The following is an 18,075-nucleotide window of genomic DNA, read 5'->3' on the forward strand; positions in this document are numbered from 1 at the left end:
TATGTGTACCTAGGTCGAGAAGTCAACATGACAAATGACCTGGCACCCGAGCTGCACAGGAGGAAGAGAGCGGCTTGGAACGCCTTCAAGAACGTCGAAGAAATAGCTAAGAGGACGAAGAACCTCCGGCTCCGGGCACATCTCTTTGATTCCACTGTTCTTCCTGCATTAACATATGCCTCAGAGACCTGGGCCCTACGCAAACAGGATGAGAACGCTATTCTGGTCCCCCAAAGAGGAATTGAATGAGCTATGCTTGGAATATCACGTTTCACTCAAATGAGAGAAAGAATCTGGAGTTCCAATATCCATCGGCGATCAAGAATCAGGGACGCTGTCTCGTTTGCCAAGGTGTCAAAAATCAGATGGGCTGGTCACGTAATGAGATTTAAAGACGACCGCTGGACTAGAGCTGTTACCGACTGGATTCCACGGGATGTCAAAAGACCGCGTGGCCGCTCACCTACCAGATGGTCAGACTTCTTCATCAAGATCATGAATGATCGGTTTGAGGCTCTTCATGTTCCTAGAGCAAACAGACCCCATTGGGCTACACTAGCATGCGACAGGGACAAATGGAGACGTTACTGGCGCCCGCTCGAGCAAATCGCCGATTAACGGGAAGTTAAGTGATTAAGTGGCCTGACACACCTGGGGATTGTCTCACACATGTGTTTGGAGCAGCTGGCAACCAGCTGATTATGGGAGGTGACCTGATGTCCAGGATGCTGGCTGAGGCTTCTTCTCTGCACCATGGCCTGGTTCCAAGCCAGCAGGAGAAGGCAGTGCCCAGCAAGGCTCAGGAAGGACCTGGTTTCTGCTCCCTTCAATGGACAAAGCAAGTGACAAAGCCACCTTGACCCCAAGCATAGGCTAAGAGAAGAGCAGCTGCGTGGCTGCAGACGGCAGGATGCAGTGAGAAGGGGAAAAGGAAAAGGGGGGAACTTCTTCAAGCCTTTTCCATGGCCAGACTTCCCAGTCCCTATCTGATCTGAGGGGTTAACCACCCTCCTCCCCCCAGGTGATGTTCTGATAGAGCGATCCAGAGTCCCAACATAGCCATCTCCTTCCCTACATCTAAGACATTAAAAGTGCCCCTTCCAGCTCACCCCATCACCCATTTTTCCTTCTGCCCACTTAAGTGGACTGTGACCTGCGGACCACATGGTCCATGGGTGGAGGTGTGTCAGGATTTGGAAAATGTGTCCAGTCCTGGGTCAGCTGGGTCAGGAAAGTCGGTATCACCCTCCACCAACCTGTAACCCCCACCCTATAGTGCTCAGCAATGCCCTGCCCAAGGAACTGCGAGTTGGTATTAGGATCAGGGAAAGGTGAGGGTCACCTGCACTCCTTGTCCCCCTCACCAAGTCACCAAGTGCTGTGTCCCAGGTAGCTACAGCCACCACCTCGCCCCCGCCTGAGATTCCATGTGGAGTACCTCAGCTCCACCCTCCCTGTTTGTCCAGGCAGGTGAGTGGACTGCCCAGAACCTAGCCCCTGGCCAGTACCTATGGTCTTATCAGGCTTGAATGACAAAACACAAACGCAAAGATGAATGATGAAGGATTTTAAGACAGAGACCATCGAGTCCTGTCTGCATAGCCATCAATTAAAAAAAAGAACCATTTGGGTGGGTTGTTCTCCCTTCTGGAATACTTTTCTGGGGGTGGTGTTGGGGTGACGGGGGGTGGAGAAGGAGAAACTATGGAGGCAGGAAGTTATAACATACTTACACGTATAGAGAGGGGAGGGAGTTGTAATTAAATTGGCAGGTAATGAAATAGTTTCAGATGATTTTATTAGATGTGTATGCATGTGCTTAAATGGAAATACTGGTTATTTGAATTCAGCACAGGTTTTTGAAAGGATGAGGGGGAGGACACCTGTGGCCCTGAAGGGAGCTTAAGCAGAATGCAAAATGTGGGTGACCTTTTAGAAACAAAACATCTTATTTGTCTGTCATGGATCACTCTAGTATGTGCCCCCCAATATTTGGGGAGCATTTTCTATTCTCTTAAGCTTAAAGGGCACGTAGGTGGAAATAGTTCCTCCATCTGCCTTGAATTTAATCAGATATACAAGCAGCCAGATCCTTGGGCCCTCGCAGGGAACTGCCAGGCTGGTTAGCCAAGTCGGGTGGAAATGCCTCAGCACCACCTGAAAAAAAAATCTGTGTGTTGCTTCTCCTCTGCCTTGTGTCTTGCCGTTTCCCCACCTTGCACATTAAAATTTTAGTTCTAAGTTAATAATCTTCCTATGGGTTTCTAGGACTTGGTATCTTTTTAGAAAATCTTCTCATGAAATACTGTTACGGTTTTTTGAAGATATTAGATTTTATTCCATACTTCAAATAATAACACAGGGAGCTCATTAGGATCAGTTGAACTCTTCTTCAGCTGAACTCTAGTAGTTCTAACCGTTCTCCTCTTGAGAAAACTTGTTAGGAAAGACTCTCTCCATGTAATCACATGAAACTCTCCCTGAACCTCCTTACCACACTTTACCTTCTTACCACCACACTTTAAAATTTTGTGCTTTTGTGTCTTTCTGTGTTGATGTCTTTCACCGGAGGCCATAAGTATGAGTCAAATTATTCAAAGTGAGGGTCACAATGAGAGAACATGGATCTTTCTTGTTCTTGTGAACTGTGAGCTTTCCTTTCAAGTCTTCACCTGCTTTTACTGAAAATGGCTTTTCCAATAGAAATATTGCTTGTTTCCAGTGTGTTTTGGGACTCTGAGGGCCCGTTGAGAACATGACCCTGTTGTGGCAATTCTTTTCAAAATATATATATCAAAGTAGCCAGAAAATGCCGTGCACAAGGATGTCTTTGTGATTTTCAGGGTAAAATCTGAAGAAAACTCCAAATCTGAGACAGACATCATTTGGCAATCTATGTGCTTAATACCACATGGGTCTAATATAAGAGTTTTGGGATCTAAAACTTCCACAACAGTTTCTGGAATAACTGTTTTCTTCATGCAGGACATATTGAAGACGTAGACATCATCCCAGAAAGCAATTCTATTGCATGATTATTTGTATCACTTACTGCCACAAGGTTGATAGTGCAAAGATCAGGGTAGATCAATCCTCTTTTTGCCAAGTATTTATTCTTTGCATAAAGTACAGAACCTAACATAGATTCTGTCACTGTCACTGTCCTCCCGTTGTTCATCAATTTGCTCGAGCGGGCCCAGTAACGTCTTCATTGTGAGACTTGTTGTTACTGTGTTTGGCATATCGAATACACCATGGGTAGCTTGCCAGGCTTGCTGGGCTCTCCAGGGGGGTGGAGAACTCGAACCCGGCTCGGCTGGGCCGGCCACGTGCAAGGCAAACACCCTACCACTGTGCTATCGCTCCAGCCCTAACATAGATTCAAAAAGAAGAAAATAACCCATCCATTCAGATATAATAACATCCACTTTTTCCACAGGAAGATGAACTTCTTCAGTCTGACCCTTAATTAGTATAATAGTATCTTCAAGTTTATTTAGTAAGACTGTTTGATCTCTATTTCGTAATACCTTTTGTTTTTCAAGTTTTATATTTATAGACAAGCTGTGTGGGATCTATTTTGTCAAATGGAGGGACCCAAGTTGACTTTCCAATATTGTTGATCATTAGGCAGCTTTCCCTCTTAACAGGGATGCTGTCTTTATGCCATGTTAAACTCTCCTCCCCCTCCCCAACTTCCCCCCATTGTATTGAAACCACAGTTTACAAAGTTGTCCATGATGATTTGTTACAGGCATTCAGCATTCCAACACCAATCCCACCTATTCCACAAGTGACCACCACTGTCACCTTCTTTATACCTCCATTTCTCCAACCACCCCTCAAGTCTGCCCCTGTAGCAGGCAAAGAATAATTTATTTTATATTTATAGTGCTTGAAATTCTCCTTTCTTACTGAGTAAAGTTCTGGAATCTGCTGGATCAATAGGCTAGTCTTTTCTGTTTTTGCACCTTCGCACAGTGATCATCGTGTCCTAACAAGAATCAGGGTAACCAGGCTGTACTGTTACCAGCCTTCCTTTGCCCTGCTAGGGAGGGAGGCTGAGCTCCCAACACCCTAGAGTGGCCTGAGTTCCAGAAGTCACAATTTCGTGCAGAGGCTCACGGGTAGAAACAAGGACCAATGGGTGGAACCACACTCCAGAAGCCGGGAATGTAACAGTGGAAGCTCAGTGTGCGGAAGTCTGAGAGTGTAAATTAACCTACATGTGATGAAATACCAGAAGGAAAAAAGAAATTAATGTCGGATATCAAACTACATATCCTGGAAACTCAGAATGCCAGGCATGATAGGTGCTAAAACAAAACAGAATGGAGCAAAACCCTATGTATTTAGGGATATCGTTTTCCAACAATGGGAAAAATAGATGATTAAAAAAAACGGAAAGAAGTATGTATGTGGAAGAAGAAAGGAAACTTACTTAGAGAGGAGCAAAGATTAGAGCTATACAAATTTCTCCTCAGGAACCAATCAAGCTAGAGTGAAATATTTAAAGGATTAAAGAGGAAATCACCAATATAGAACTACATACCATGAAAAATAATCCTTCAAAAGTGGAGAAATAAAGACTTTCTCAGACAATCCAAAATGGGAAAAATCTGTTTCCAATGGTCTATTTTAGAAAAAAGTGTTCAAAGAAGTTCTTTAGAGAATAGAAAAATAATAGAGGTCAAAACAAGACAGGAGAATAAAATTTCCTAGTTCATCAGTCAACTGTTGGCACACTATAGAATAAACCATTTCCAGCTACATGACTTAAAACAACAATCATTTTAGATTCGTTGTATGTTGGTTATGGGCTAATCTCATGTTTGGTTGGTTGAACTTGGGTTCCCAGTGAAGGCAGGGTTGCATGCCTGATCTTTTTTACACAACATGGAGGGACTTCTTTTCACAGTGATGATAGAATCACATAATCATACAACACAGATTATCTCAAATTTCTACTCTAAAATATTTACTCACATTTCATTGTTTAAAGAAAGTCATATGGTCCAACTCAACACCAAGAAACAGAGTATGCAATATGCTCATTACGAGGAGATGACAAGGATGTAGATGTCTGATGTATAATAGAGGGGTGCAAAAGTTTGGGTGCATACATTAATCCAATTCAACTTTCCCTACCTATTTTGACTTTGAAACTAACACCAAAGAGAAACATCACAGTATTATTATAGATGAACCTAATTAATACATTTAGATGTGAAAAATTCTTTATACATTAGTAAATTAAACTCATCAGTGTTTCTTATAAAACAATTTTTCACAATCAAGGATGATTTAACCTAGAATCTCAAGGATTATTTTATACATAGAACCCAATAACAAAGCATTTTATCTTAAGGATCAATTGAAAAAAAGATAAATGCAATGAGTGACAATATGTGGTGTGAAAGTTGATACTCATCACTCATTTTTATAAACTACATATTAGGAGAGTTAACTTAACATAGAACACTTTTCTTAAAACAATGGTATAGCTGTCCTCATGGGAACTCATAAGAATTTTAGAGGCACATTCTCTCTAAAATCAAGAGCAAAACGAACATGATTGCTTTCACTTTTACTCAACCATTTTTGCTCAATTCCATAACATACATAAATAAAGTTGAGATTAAACTCCTATAAATGAGAGATAAGATAAGTATTTATAATGATTAAGACTGTATGCCTAGAAAACATAAAAGTACCAATTGAAAAACTCTTAAAATTGATAAAGAGTCAAATACAAGATAAATATTTGAAAACTGATTTTTTTGCTATATACTGTAAGTTATAAGAAATAACAGGTTATAAGATAGAATCATAGAAATTGTGCAAAAATTATCTATGAAGAATACAATGACCCTTTATTCCAAGATCAAGAAGATTGGTACATGGAAAGACATACCATGCTCAGGAACGGGAAGAAAAGGTGCTGTTAATGTGTGAATTCTTCTGTATAGTGCTCTGTTTGATTCAAAAGATAAAATGATTGAAGCAGCCCAGAGCAATAATTCTAGAACCCCTCAGTGAAAAAATACATTTTTGAACATAGCTATTCTGAAAAATGAGAGATAATAAGCGGCCTCCAGTCCCATCCAATGACAAATTCATTGCATACCTGCACAGTCATGCAAAGAACGTCATTATTAACATAATTGACAGACTCTGCAACAGAATCTAAGAAGCAACTTTAAAAAACCTTTAGTTATGAAAACTTATCTGTAAGATTATGCATTTATTAACATAAATTGCAATTGGGGCAAGTAGCAGCAACTTGACTTTTGGTGTTTAACCACTGGGTGAGGACATCTTTCTATCAAACAAGCTCATCAGAGGCGCATAGTTCGAGTACTTGCTGCAGGGGCGAAACTTCTTCCTCCCTCTGCCAGGTTTGTTTGGTACATGTGACGTTGACAAAACCCAACAGACATGAGCTGCTCCATATTATAGACATAATGAAGAACAGAGGAAAAGAGAAATAAAGGAGAGGGGAAAGAGAGGGAAGGGGAAAGGAGAAAGGAAAGGAAAGAGCACTGTCTCTTTCCAGAAGCACAATATTCCCTAGAAGACCCCGAAAAACCACCATCTGTGGCCCTTAGAGTGGAACTAAATCATGTTGCCTCCTCTACTACCAGGGATGCTACAAGGAAAGGCTTTAAAGTCTTAAAGAGTGCACTGTGGGTCCAGGGATCGAGAGGTGGTTCAATGGGCTGAGAGCATGCTTTGTATGCGGCAGGCCCCGGTTTAAATCCTGGCACTGCATGCTTTCCTAAAGGCCACCAAAAGCAGTGCTCAGGAGTGCCCCTGAGGCACTGCTAGATGTGACCCATAAACACACACAAAAATGTGAGTGTTAATGCTTCCCCCCCATAAATTCATAATCTGTTAGTAAAGGAGGTTAACTTAGTAGCTAAGCAATAATGTCTGCTACAGTAAACCCAGAAATCATTTGAGATGATCAGTTAGAAAAATTATAACAATTCACACCCATAAACCACCTCTGGCTAGCACCAGGTAATCTCATCATCAGTCACTATACGGATCGCACATCCTTCTCTCCCAGAAGGGAGCATAACATGACACTCGCCATAACCATGCCACTGGACCCCATGCCAGGCTGTTTCATTCTGGATGCCCAGGGCGGTGGGGGGGGGGGAGGGAGGGAATGAGATCCTTCCCTGCCCCAAGGGACCTAGCCTTGGCAGTCAAAAACCTCCAGAACTCAACCGCTATGCTCACCTCCACTCTCCACATGCTTGGGCCAAGCCTCACCCATGAGTGAACCTATTCCTGGACACTTCATACCACACACTGTACCCATACTCCAAGAGTACAACGCCACATTTGATGGGGTTCAAAGTAGGAGGCAACCAATCTTAGAGGGAAATATAAATAAATAAATAAATAAATAAAGGCCCTCCCGTTAATCGTCGATTTGCTCGAGCGGGCCCAGTAACGTCTCCATTGGAGACTTTGTTGTTACTGTGTCTGGCATATCGAATACTCTCGGTCGCTTGCCGGGCTCTCTGAGAGGGGCGGAGGAATCGAACTCGGGTCGGTCATGTTGGCCGCTTGTAAGGTGAACGCCCTACCGCTGTGCTATATATATATATATATCACATATGTATATGCACACAAAGCTCAACCTTTAACAACATGTTAGTGATCTCTTATAGCACTGTAGCACTGTCCTCCTGTTGTTCATTGATTTGCTTGAGTGGGCACCAGTAGCGTCTCCATTGTGAGACTTGTTGTTTCTGTTTTTGGAATATCAAATATGCTACGGGGAGTTTGCCAGGCTCTGTTGTGTGGGTGGGGTACTCTTGGTAGCCTGCCAGGCTCTCCAAGAGCGACAGAGGAATCGAACCCAGGTTGACCACGTGAAAGGCAAATGCCCTACCTGCTGTGCTATCGCTCCAGCCCAGTGATTTCTTATAGAAGGGCTTAATGGCCCCTGGGTGAAATACAACCATCTTCATACTCTGTTTTTTTCATCACTTATCACTTATCACTTTACTTCCCGTTAGTCGTCGATTTGCTCGAGCGGGCGCCAGTAACGTCTCCATTTGTCCCTGTCGCGTGCTAGCGTAGCCCAATGGCATCTGTTCGCTCTGGGAACATGAAGGGCCTCAAACCGATCGTTCATGATCTTCACGAAGAAGTCTGACCATCTGGTAGGTGGGTGGCCACGCGGTCTTTTGACATCCCGTGGAATCCAGTCAGTAACAGCTCTAGTCCAGCGGTCGTCTTTAAATCTCATTACGTGACCAGCCCATCTGATTTTCGACACCTTGGCAAATGAGACAGCGTCCCTGATTCTTGATCGTCGACGGATGTCAGAACTCCGGATTCTTTCTCTCATTTGAGTGAAACGTGATATTCCAAGCATAGCTCTTTCTATTCTTCTTTGGGAGACCTGAATAGCGTTCTCACCTTGTTTGCGTAGGGCCCAAGTCTCTGAGGCGTATGTTAATGCAGGAAGAACAGTGGAATCAAATAGATGTGCCCGGAGCCGGAGGTTCTTCGTCCTCTTAGCTATTTCTTTGACGTTCTTGAAGGCGTTCCAAGCCGCTCTCTTCCTCCTGCGCAGCTCGGGTGCCAGGTGCTGTTTTTTTCATAACAATAAAATAGAACAAAACAAGATTTCGGTTCTGCTTTGGGGCAGGGATTGGAGTTCAGGATGGAAACATCTGAAATATGGTGGTGGGAAGGTGTAATGGTGGTGGGATTGGTGTTTGAATATTAAACGTAATCAAATATTGTGAAAAATTTAAAAAAGAAAAATGATAAAAATTCAAGCTAAATTCATATCTTGTTCCAAATAGCAATGTAAATCCATATTTAATTACATATTCATGGAATTAAAAATAAAATAGAGGGCTGGAGAAATAATACAGCAGATAGGTACTTACTTTGCATATGGCCGACTCAGGTTTGATCCTTGATACTACAGATGGTCCCCTGACTACTGCTAGGAGTAACTGTTGAACACAGAACCAGGAGTAGCTTTCTCCGGAGCACCAAAACAAAATGAAAAGTCTGGAACTGGGGAGGTGGCTTACAAGTCTGGAGAACATGCTTTGCATGCAGGGATCCCAAGTTTGATCCCCAGCATCACCACTTGGTTTCCTGAGCATCACCAGGAGTGACCCCCAAGTACCAGCTGAGAGTAGCCCATATGCACCTCTAGTTGTGGCCCCCCACACATCCCCTACAAAAGACATTCATTGCATATATTAAAGTATACTCAGCTTTATTGGGGGCCTTAGGAAGATCATATTAGGCATGAACACTAAGAAATAGAATAAAAAGAACATTGATGACACTCACTGGTGTCAAATAATTGGATTAAGGATATACAATTCCTCTGACAAAATTTAAAGGACAACATCAAGCTAAGGGAAGAATCAGAAAGTGTCATTATTTTCTTATATATTATGATATTTATCAATAAGGGAAGCTGTAACAACCAATAAAAATATGTTGGCAAAGCACTTGAGCCAATAATTCTTGAAAGCTGAGCTGTTTCATTAAAAATATGAAACAATGTACTATTTTGAACACATTGACTGCGTTCAATAATGCACCCATCATTTAATTTTTCTAGAAAAGACATCAATCTTATTTGTAGCAAACTTGGAAGACGCAGAGTAGTGTGGAAATGAAAACAAAAATCACTTCCGCTCTCTTTGGTTTCACAAATGCTTTCAATTAGTTCTCGTGTCTTTATTTTATCCTTCTTCCCACAGTCTCACATGTGGCACCTTCGTCAGTTATTTCTCTAGCAGAGCATGTTGTTTCTCCTCTCCACAATTAGCCTTTGGTGGGGAGCACAGGAGCGGGCTGGGTGGTGACTGGCTGGGTGGCCAGCACTGGTTAGCCCATGTCTCTCTAAATGTGGAAGACCCCAGGATATTTATATGCCTTTTTGTTGGCCACTACCACACAGCTCTGCTGAAATCTAGCATTTGGTGGTCTTTTGTATTTTTCATTTCCTATGAATAAATGGTAAATGATCAAAGTAAACCCTTGATGGGCTGGAGTGATAGTACAGCAGCTAGAGCATTTGCCTTGCACACAACTGACATGGATGTGATCCTGAAACCCCATATGATACCCCTAGATCAACAGGAATGATTTCTGAGTCATTACTTGAGTGATCCCTGAGCACTGAGAAAGGAGTAAGCTCTGAGCATGGCTGGTTATGGCCCCAAATCCCACTCCTCCCAAAAAAGTAAACCCTTGAGAGTTTTATTTCTATTGGGTTCATTCATACACAAGTAATAATGAAAAACCTAGAACAAACCTAACAGAAACAACTGTGTAACAGAGAGGTGCAGGCATCTGGAGCAGGCATCAAGGGTTAGGAAAAGTTGTACAAGAGATGAAAGAGAGGCCTGGGCATTGGGAGGGACCCAAACTCGGCTAACAAAACCGTACAATATGTTTGGATTTCTTTCTCTCTCTCTCTTTCTTTCTTTTTTTTGGGGGGTCACACCTGGTGATGCACGGAGGTTTCTCTTGACTCTGCACTCAGAAATTACCCTTGGCGGTGCTCAGTGGGCCATATGGGATGCTGGGAATCAAACCTGGGTCAGCCGTGTGCAAGGCAAACACCCTACCCGCTGGCTATTGCTGCAGCGCCAAACTTGGATTTCTTAAGCATCTGAGCTTAGCATGCAAATCTTTCATACTATTCTCAACAAACAATGAGTTCAGGAATAAGGCGACTTTTGCGATCATACTCACACATGTAAAGGCCCTCCCGTTGATCATCGATTTGCTCGAGCGGGCCCAGTAACGTCTCCATTGGAGACTTTGTTGTTACTGTGTCTGGCATATCGAATACGTCACGGGGAGCTTGCCAGGCTCTGCCATGCGGGCGAGATCCTCTCAGTAGCTTGCCGGGCTCTCCGAGAGGGGCGGAGGAATCGAACTCGGGTCGGCCATGTTGGCTGCGCGATAGCACAGCGGGTAGGGCGTTTGCCTTGCAAGTGGCCAACATGGCTGACCCGAGTTCGATTCCTCCGCCCCTGTCGGAGAGCCCGGCAAGCTACCGAGAGTATCTCGCCCACACGGCAGAGCCTGGCAAGCTACCCGTGAGGTATTCAATATGCCAAACACAGTAACAACAAGTCTCACGATGGAGACGTTACTGGGCCTGCTCGAGCAATCGATGAACAACGGGAGGACCGCGACTGTGAGCGTGACTCACACATGTGCTTGCAAGGGGCCACAATTCCTAGCTGTGGTGTTTGCATAGTCTTTAGTCTTGGTGCTTACCAGGTCATCACTTTAGATTGTGGTATAGCCAAAAATTGCTGACAGTACCAGAATCAAAGACTTGAGCTGCCAGGATTGTACTGAGTGAAAACAGTGGTGTGGGGGACTGAACTCATGTTCTTTCAGTTGTAAGGCAGGCATTCTAAGTTACTAAGCTATTCATCTGAATCTGAATATTGTATTGATGCATTTACCAGAGATAAAAGGTAAAGGTAAAGGCCCTCCCGTTGATCGTCGATTTGCTCGAGCGGGCCCAGTAACGTCTCCATTGGAGACTTTGTTGTTACTGTGTCTGGCATATCGAATACTCTCGGTAGCTTGCCGGGCTCTCTACCAGAGATATTTAAAATTATAACAATTTATTGGTTATATGTTGGTGTATGATCAACAAGCTATAATACAAAGCCTTAAAACAAACATTAACTTATTTACTCATAACTATTAGTGGTCATATTTTGCTGCTTATTTCTTAAATTATCTTTATCCTACACGCAAACAATACAAGGACCTTAAAACATCTCAGATAATCATACCTAACATATATGCTATGTTAGCTAGTATTTTCTTCTGTCCCTTTGTAGTCCTCCTATATGTATTATGGTTTTTATTGTTTTTGTACCATTAAATTTTATTTAGAGCTACCTGGTTGGATACCTTTTTCTTTACTTATCATTATCTAACTTTCTATAAGGCTCATGTTTTCATCTTTGAGATTTCTTAAAGGATTCTTTACTGACATACAAGAAAGTCTCTGGATTTTTATTTGTTTAAAAATACCTTTGTTTTAAATACTGGTTAAACTCCACAAGAAGAAAACATCCAACCCCATCCAAAAATGGGGCAATGAAATGAACAGAAACTTTCTCAAAGAAGAAATCCGAATGGCAAAAAAGCACATGAGAAAATGCTCTACATCATTAATCATCAGGGAGATGCAGATCAAAACCACAATGAGATACCATCTCACACCTCAGAGACTGGCCCACATTCAAAAGAACAAAAGCAACCGATGCTGGCGTGGATGTGGCGAGAAAGGGACACTCCTTCACTGTTGGTGGGAATGTCCACTGGTTCAGCCCTTCTGGAAAACTGTATGGACGATTCTCAAAAAATTAGAAATTGAGCTCCCATTTGACCCAGCAATACCACTCCTGGGAATATATCCCAGAGAGGCAAAAATGTATAGTCGAAGTGACATCTGCACTTGTTTGTTCATTGCAGCACTCTTTACAATAGCCAGAAACTGGAAGAAACCTGAATGCCCAAGAACAGATGACTGGTTAAAGAAACTTTGGTACATCTACACAATGGAGTACTATGTAGCTCTTAGAAAAGATGAAGTCATGAAATTTACATACAAGTGGTACAATATGTAAAGTATCATGCTAAGCGAAATGAGTCAGAAAGAGAGGGATAGACATAGAAAGATTGCATTCATCTGGGGGATATAAAGTAACAAAGTATGAGATTAATACCCAAGAATAGCTGAGATCAGCACCAGGAGAATTACTCCATAGCTTAGAGGCCAGCCGGGTATCCTAGAGGAAAGGGCATTTCAGATAGAGAAGGGAGCACCAAATAAAGGATGTTTGGAGGATCCTCCCAGGAGGGGAGATGCATGTCGAAAGTAGACTATGGACTGAACATGTTTGCCACTCAATGCCTCTTTTGCAGACCACAACACCCAAAAGAAGAGAGAGAACACAGGGGATTGCCCTGCCACAGAGACAGGGGGGATGGGGGGGATGGGGGTGGGAGGGATATTATCCATGGTGGTGGAAAATGGGGCACTGGTGGAGGGATGGGTATCTGATCATTGTATAATTGAAACCAAAGCACAAAAAAATTGTAAATCTACAACATTAAAAAAAATAAAATAAAATAAAGGGGAAAAATACCTTTGTTTTGTCATTATTTTCAAAATAGATTTACTGTTAAATAGATTTTTAAAAGCAATTCTGTTGTCTTCTGTTGTTGCTCATGAAAAGTCACCTATTTGTCGTTCTTATGATGGTGATCTTTTTCTCTGCACTTGGATTTGAGATCATTTCTTTGCTCTTTACTAGGTTTATTGATAAATGTCTAAATATAGATTTATTCCCATTTGCCTATTTGCCTGCTAAGTCTGAGTATGTATGTTCTTCATGTAGCACTGTAGCACGGTCTTCCCTTTGTTCATCGATTTGCTTGAGTGGGCCCAGTAACGTCTCCATTGTGAGACTTATTGTTACTGTGTTTGGCATAACGAATACATCACAGGTAGCTTGCCAGGCTTCTTCATGAGTTCTGAAAAATTGATGATCTTCAAATATTACCTCTATATCCATTCTCTCTGGTATCTTCTTCAGATACCTTGAGAAAATATGTGCTCAAGAGTAGCGTATCTCTATCCTTAGTATATACATCTTGACGTGCATTTCATGTTTTTCATTTCCTTTCTGTGTTTTATCCTTGGTAATGTACACAATTCTAACTCACAGATTTGTTTGTTTGTTTGTTTTGTACTTGTACCATGTCTAGTCTACTATTTAATCCATTAATTAAACATCCCAGGCCAATTATTATGTTTTTATTTCCACAAAAGCTTTGTGGTTCTTTGGATTTTCCTGGGACATTGTGGTAATTTTCATTCCTCTTGTTATTTTTGCAGGCATATTAAGCAAAGCTACTTTATATGCTATGTCTAATAATAAGTGTATCTGCCATGTATAGATTCTGTAGTGACATATCTATTTCCCCTGCATGGTAATTTGTGCATTTCTTGGTTTTGGATAAACTAACAGTTTCTATAGTGCTATTAGTTGAGGCTAGGGTTAAATATTCCTTCTTCCAGAGATATTTTCTTTGGTTTCTGCCAGACACCTAGAGGCACTGCCATAGCAGAACTACTTAAAACTAATTTGTAACTTTCCTTTTTGTGTTTAGTGAGATGGTGAGTGAGCTATATATTTACATAAATGAAACATGGATTCTAACTTCCAGCACTCATCAGGATCTGCACGTGGTTGGTTTGTTTGGGGAGATGTATTTGGGTTGTTTAGGGAAACGTGATTTTTCCATTCTATCAGGATTAAACATCACTTTTTCTGATGGGGCATGGTTATTGCTGCTGCTACTGTTCCTTTGCTAATACTCCCTTTAACTGAGGATTTTTCTCTAAGGGGGCAATAGATTTATGGGGGTTCCTAATCCAACTTTCATCCTTGAATGGGACCAACAGAGGTTTTCAGAAATTTAGTAGTGTTTCTGTAGCTATGTCTTTCATTGTTCTTAGATTTTTCATTGTTTGCTTAAATATAGATGCAAAATCAGGCTTTTTAATTTCATGTAGGTCTTTCAGTTCGGCTCTACAGAAGACTGATTCAGATATACCATTGCATAGTAATTAGAAATATTTAAAAAAACACAATTCTTCTGTTTCAGCAGTCCTAATTTTTTGGTATGATTTTATTCTAGATGAAGCTGAAAATTAGCTTGTCAAGCTAAAAAAAAAAGAGATCCTGCTCAGATTTTGATTAGGATTGTGTTTAATGTACATATTAATTAATGAAGAACTGACATTTTTACAACACTAAACTTCCTACTCAAGAATAAATGAAAATTCATTTTTATTTAGCCTTTTTATATATACCTCATGAGTTGGAGCATTTTTATAGAAATTCTGCTTCTTTTAGAAATTATCTCTAGTTATTATATCTTATTGTTATTTTATGGATATATTTGGCATTATCTGGGTGTTATTTGTACATAAGAAAGCTTATAATTTGATATGTTAGTTTTGTAACAGGCTACTATGTTTATTCTCTCTGAGTCCAATAGTTTTGAAAGAGGTTTTTCTAAGCATAAAGGCATATAACCTGCAAATGATTATAATTTTGCCTCTTGTCCTTTATTATGTGACTATCATGTAAGCCCTAATTATTATGTAATGTATGTAATTCCAATTGTCATAATTATTCATATCACTCACATTTTGGGATGGACATTGGTAAGGAAGTTTGATTCGTTATTCAGATTTCAAATATTAAAATTTTTTATTACAGAAGACTTTAAGTACCTATGAAAATAAGGTACAATATAGCTCTATATACTCCTCTCATTTCTACAATTATCAACTTATGTCTAATTTTATCTCTGCCTCCAAGCCCCAACTGAATTATTCAAAGCCTAGACTTCATATTATTTCATCAGCCAAAAAAAAAACGGGGGGGGGGGGAAGAAGTCGCTTTATTGTACCTAAAAATCAATAATCTCTTGATATAATCAATATTCAGTTAGTGTTTTAGCTTTTTCAGTGGTCTCCTAAGTGGTTTTTCATAGCTGATTTATTTGACTCCGAATCTAAACAACGCTAGAGGTTCATGAATTCCATTTAGCTGATAGTCCTGGAAAGTTCTCCTTGGCTTTTAAATCTCCTCACTTTTTAATTTAAACCAATTCATTTGCTGAAAAAACTGGTCGTTGAATTGTTTCCTGTATCTGAGACCTTGTGGATTTGTGTTATTTTTGTGGCCTCTACCGTATTTCTCTACCTCTGTATTTTCTGTGAACTCATAATTAGTTCTAGAGCTGAGATCAAATTCAGAGTCAATATTTCAGCACACAGTCTTTCCGGGTACTGTGTGTGCTTCTCCCAGTGCCTCTTTGGGTGACAGCAATTCTTAGGGATCCTGTGACGTTATCTTGATCAAGCCTTAGGACCAGCTAGTTACCCTCCCCTTCCGTGGCTGATGATGCTGTGCCAGGGGAATGCAGTACCTGGGACACCATGCACTCTTGGTGGCAGTGTTCTCGAACACACTTTGTGGTGGTGCCAGGGATCTCACTGGCGGTGCCACGGATTGCCCTCAGGCGATGAGGGGTGGTGCTCCGGGTTGCACGTGCAGCCTCACACATGCAAGGCAAATGCTCTGGCACAGAGCCGAAGCCCCCGAGATCCCGGTGAGCCTGTTTCAGTTCAATGATCTCGTTTTGAGGGTCTGTCTCAGCAGATTCAATATTCTGCCTGCGTTTTCTTATTCTCAGTCCTGTGCAGAGTAGGGCTTGGTCCACAGGGATGTATTCTGGGACTGCCTATGCCAGTAGGGTTCCAACTGGGCAAGTCCCAAAGGGAGCATGCGCAGGAGGTCGGGATGGGGGCTAAGAGGAGATGAGCTAGACTCTCCTTCCTTCTGTCGTCTGGTGTCTCCAGCCCACTCTCCCAGATTGTCATAGTTCCGGATTCATCCCCCCCTGGTGAACTCTGCCTCTGCAGGCAGTCACATGGCCCTCCCTTTCCTGTCTGATTGTCTTTTGCCTGTGGTTTGGCTTCTCTCATCTTCTATCACAATTCTCCCACTCCATTCCCTGTCTGCTACATCCAGAGAAACTTCTTTTATTCTTCCCAGACCCTCCAAGAGGTATGATTGGTTTTGTTTCTACAAAAGAAGAGAAAAAGAAAGTTCCTCTTCTCTCTCTGTAATTCCAGAAGAATTGTCAAGCATTGGTGTTATCTGGTCTTTGAAGGTGTGAACAAACTCATCTTTGAAACTGTCTGCCCTCGAGCTTTTCACAGTAGGAAAGTAGAAAAAAACGGTCTATTTCTCCCCTGGTTGTTGATCTATGTAGGTTTATAGGCTTTTTTTTAATAAAGAAAAAATAGATTAAATATCATGCCATCCTTTAAAAGCAATAGCTACAGATAATATCTTTTAAGGTTGATAATAAAAAAATGCAGAGTGTTTTATGTTTTATTTTTAACAGAGAATTGTCTGTCTCTGGGTTTGCTGATGCTCAAAGTGTCTTTCACCCGACTAGAGGGATTGTCTCAGGATTAAAAAACTGGCATTAAAGACTCATGCAGACAATCAGAAGTTGACTCAGCTAAGTCACAACAGTGGGTTGAATTGAAGATGTGAGCTATAGGCATTGAAACTCAGTTCATAGGAGAGTGTTCTCCTCGCCTTCAAGACCTCTTTTCTCCAAAATATTTCCTTCCCCCACACCAAGTATTTCCAGAATTTCATGAGTAACAGCTAAGAGAATCATCATCCCTTCCTGCTTCCCATTTTTACATATATAAGCCATCACCATCACTTTGACCAGTATACAATCTCCTTTTATATCACTAATTTATTCATGAATTCATAAAATATTTATTGAGCAAAGGCAGTGCCAGGCAATGTTCTAGACAGGGGCTGAGTTGACCACAGACTCTGCCTCATGCAAAATCTCATAGGAGAAAGAGAACTTGACTGTGCTAATGAAATTTTCAGGAAGGACCAGGAAAGCAAAGACCCAGGTGCTGGGGTGTGGGTGGAGGAAGGCTTCCCTGAGAATGAGCAGTTCAAGCTGAAATTTAAGGGTCAGAAGAAGCAACCCTGGCAGTGGAGTAGATGCCTGGAGGTTATTTTAGAGAGAGAAAAGAACTTAAGCGGATGCTGTACTGGCACATGGTTTTCTCTCTGCAGGCCTCCTTAAAAGTCTGTTTAAATATGAAAATATCTTCTTCAGTGGAAAAAGAAGGAAGGAAAAGGTGGAGAAAAAAAGGGAGGGAGGAAGGGAAGAAAGGAGTAAGGAAGGGGAAAGGGGAGGAAATGGAAGAGGGGAGGAGATAGGAGAGGAGGGAAAAGGAAGGGAGAGGAGGGAAGGGGAGGAGTTGGGAGGAGATGGGAGGGGAGGGGAGGAGAGGAAATGGGAAGGGAAGGAGGGGAAGAGGAGGCTAGGGGATGGGAAGGGAGGGGGGTGGAGAGGGGAGGGGAGAGGAAGGGAGGGGAAGGGAGGGGAAGGGAGGGGAAGGGAGGG

General features: G+C 41.8%; 1 pseudogene; it reads right to left on the reverse strand.

The window, feature by feature from the left end:
- Nucleotides 1–2,515: 2,515 nt before the first annotated feature.
- Nucleotides 2,516–18,075, reverse strand: part of LOC130045714 (protein arginine N-methyltransferase 3-like) — a 127,507-nt pseudogene continuing 111,947 nt past the window's right edge.

Source organism: Sorex fumeus, unplaced genomic scaffold (assembly GCF_029834395.1).
Source record: "Sorex fumeus unplaced genomic scaffold, SorFum_2.1 ptg000129l, whole genome shotgun sequence".
Lineage (NCBI taxonomy): Eukaryota > Metazoa > Chordata > Mammalia > Eulipotyphla > Soricidae > Sorex > Sorex fumeus.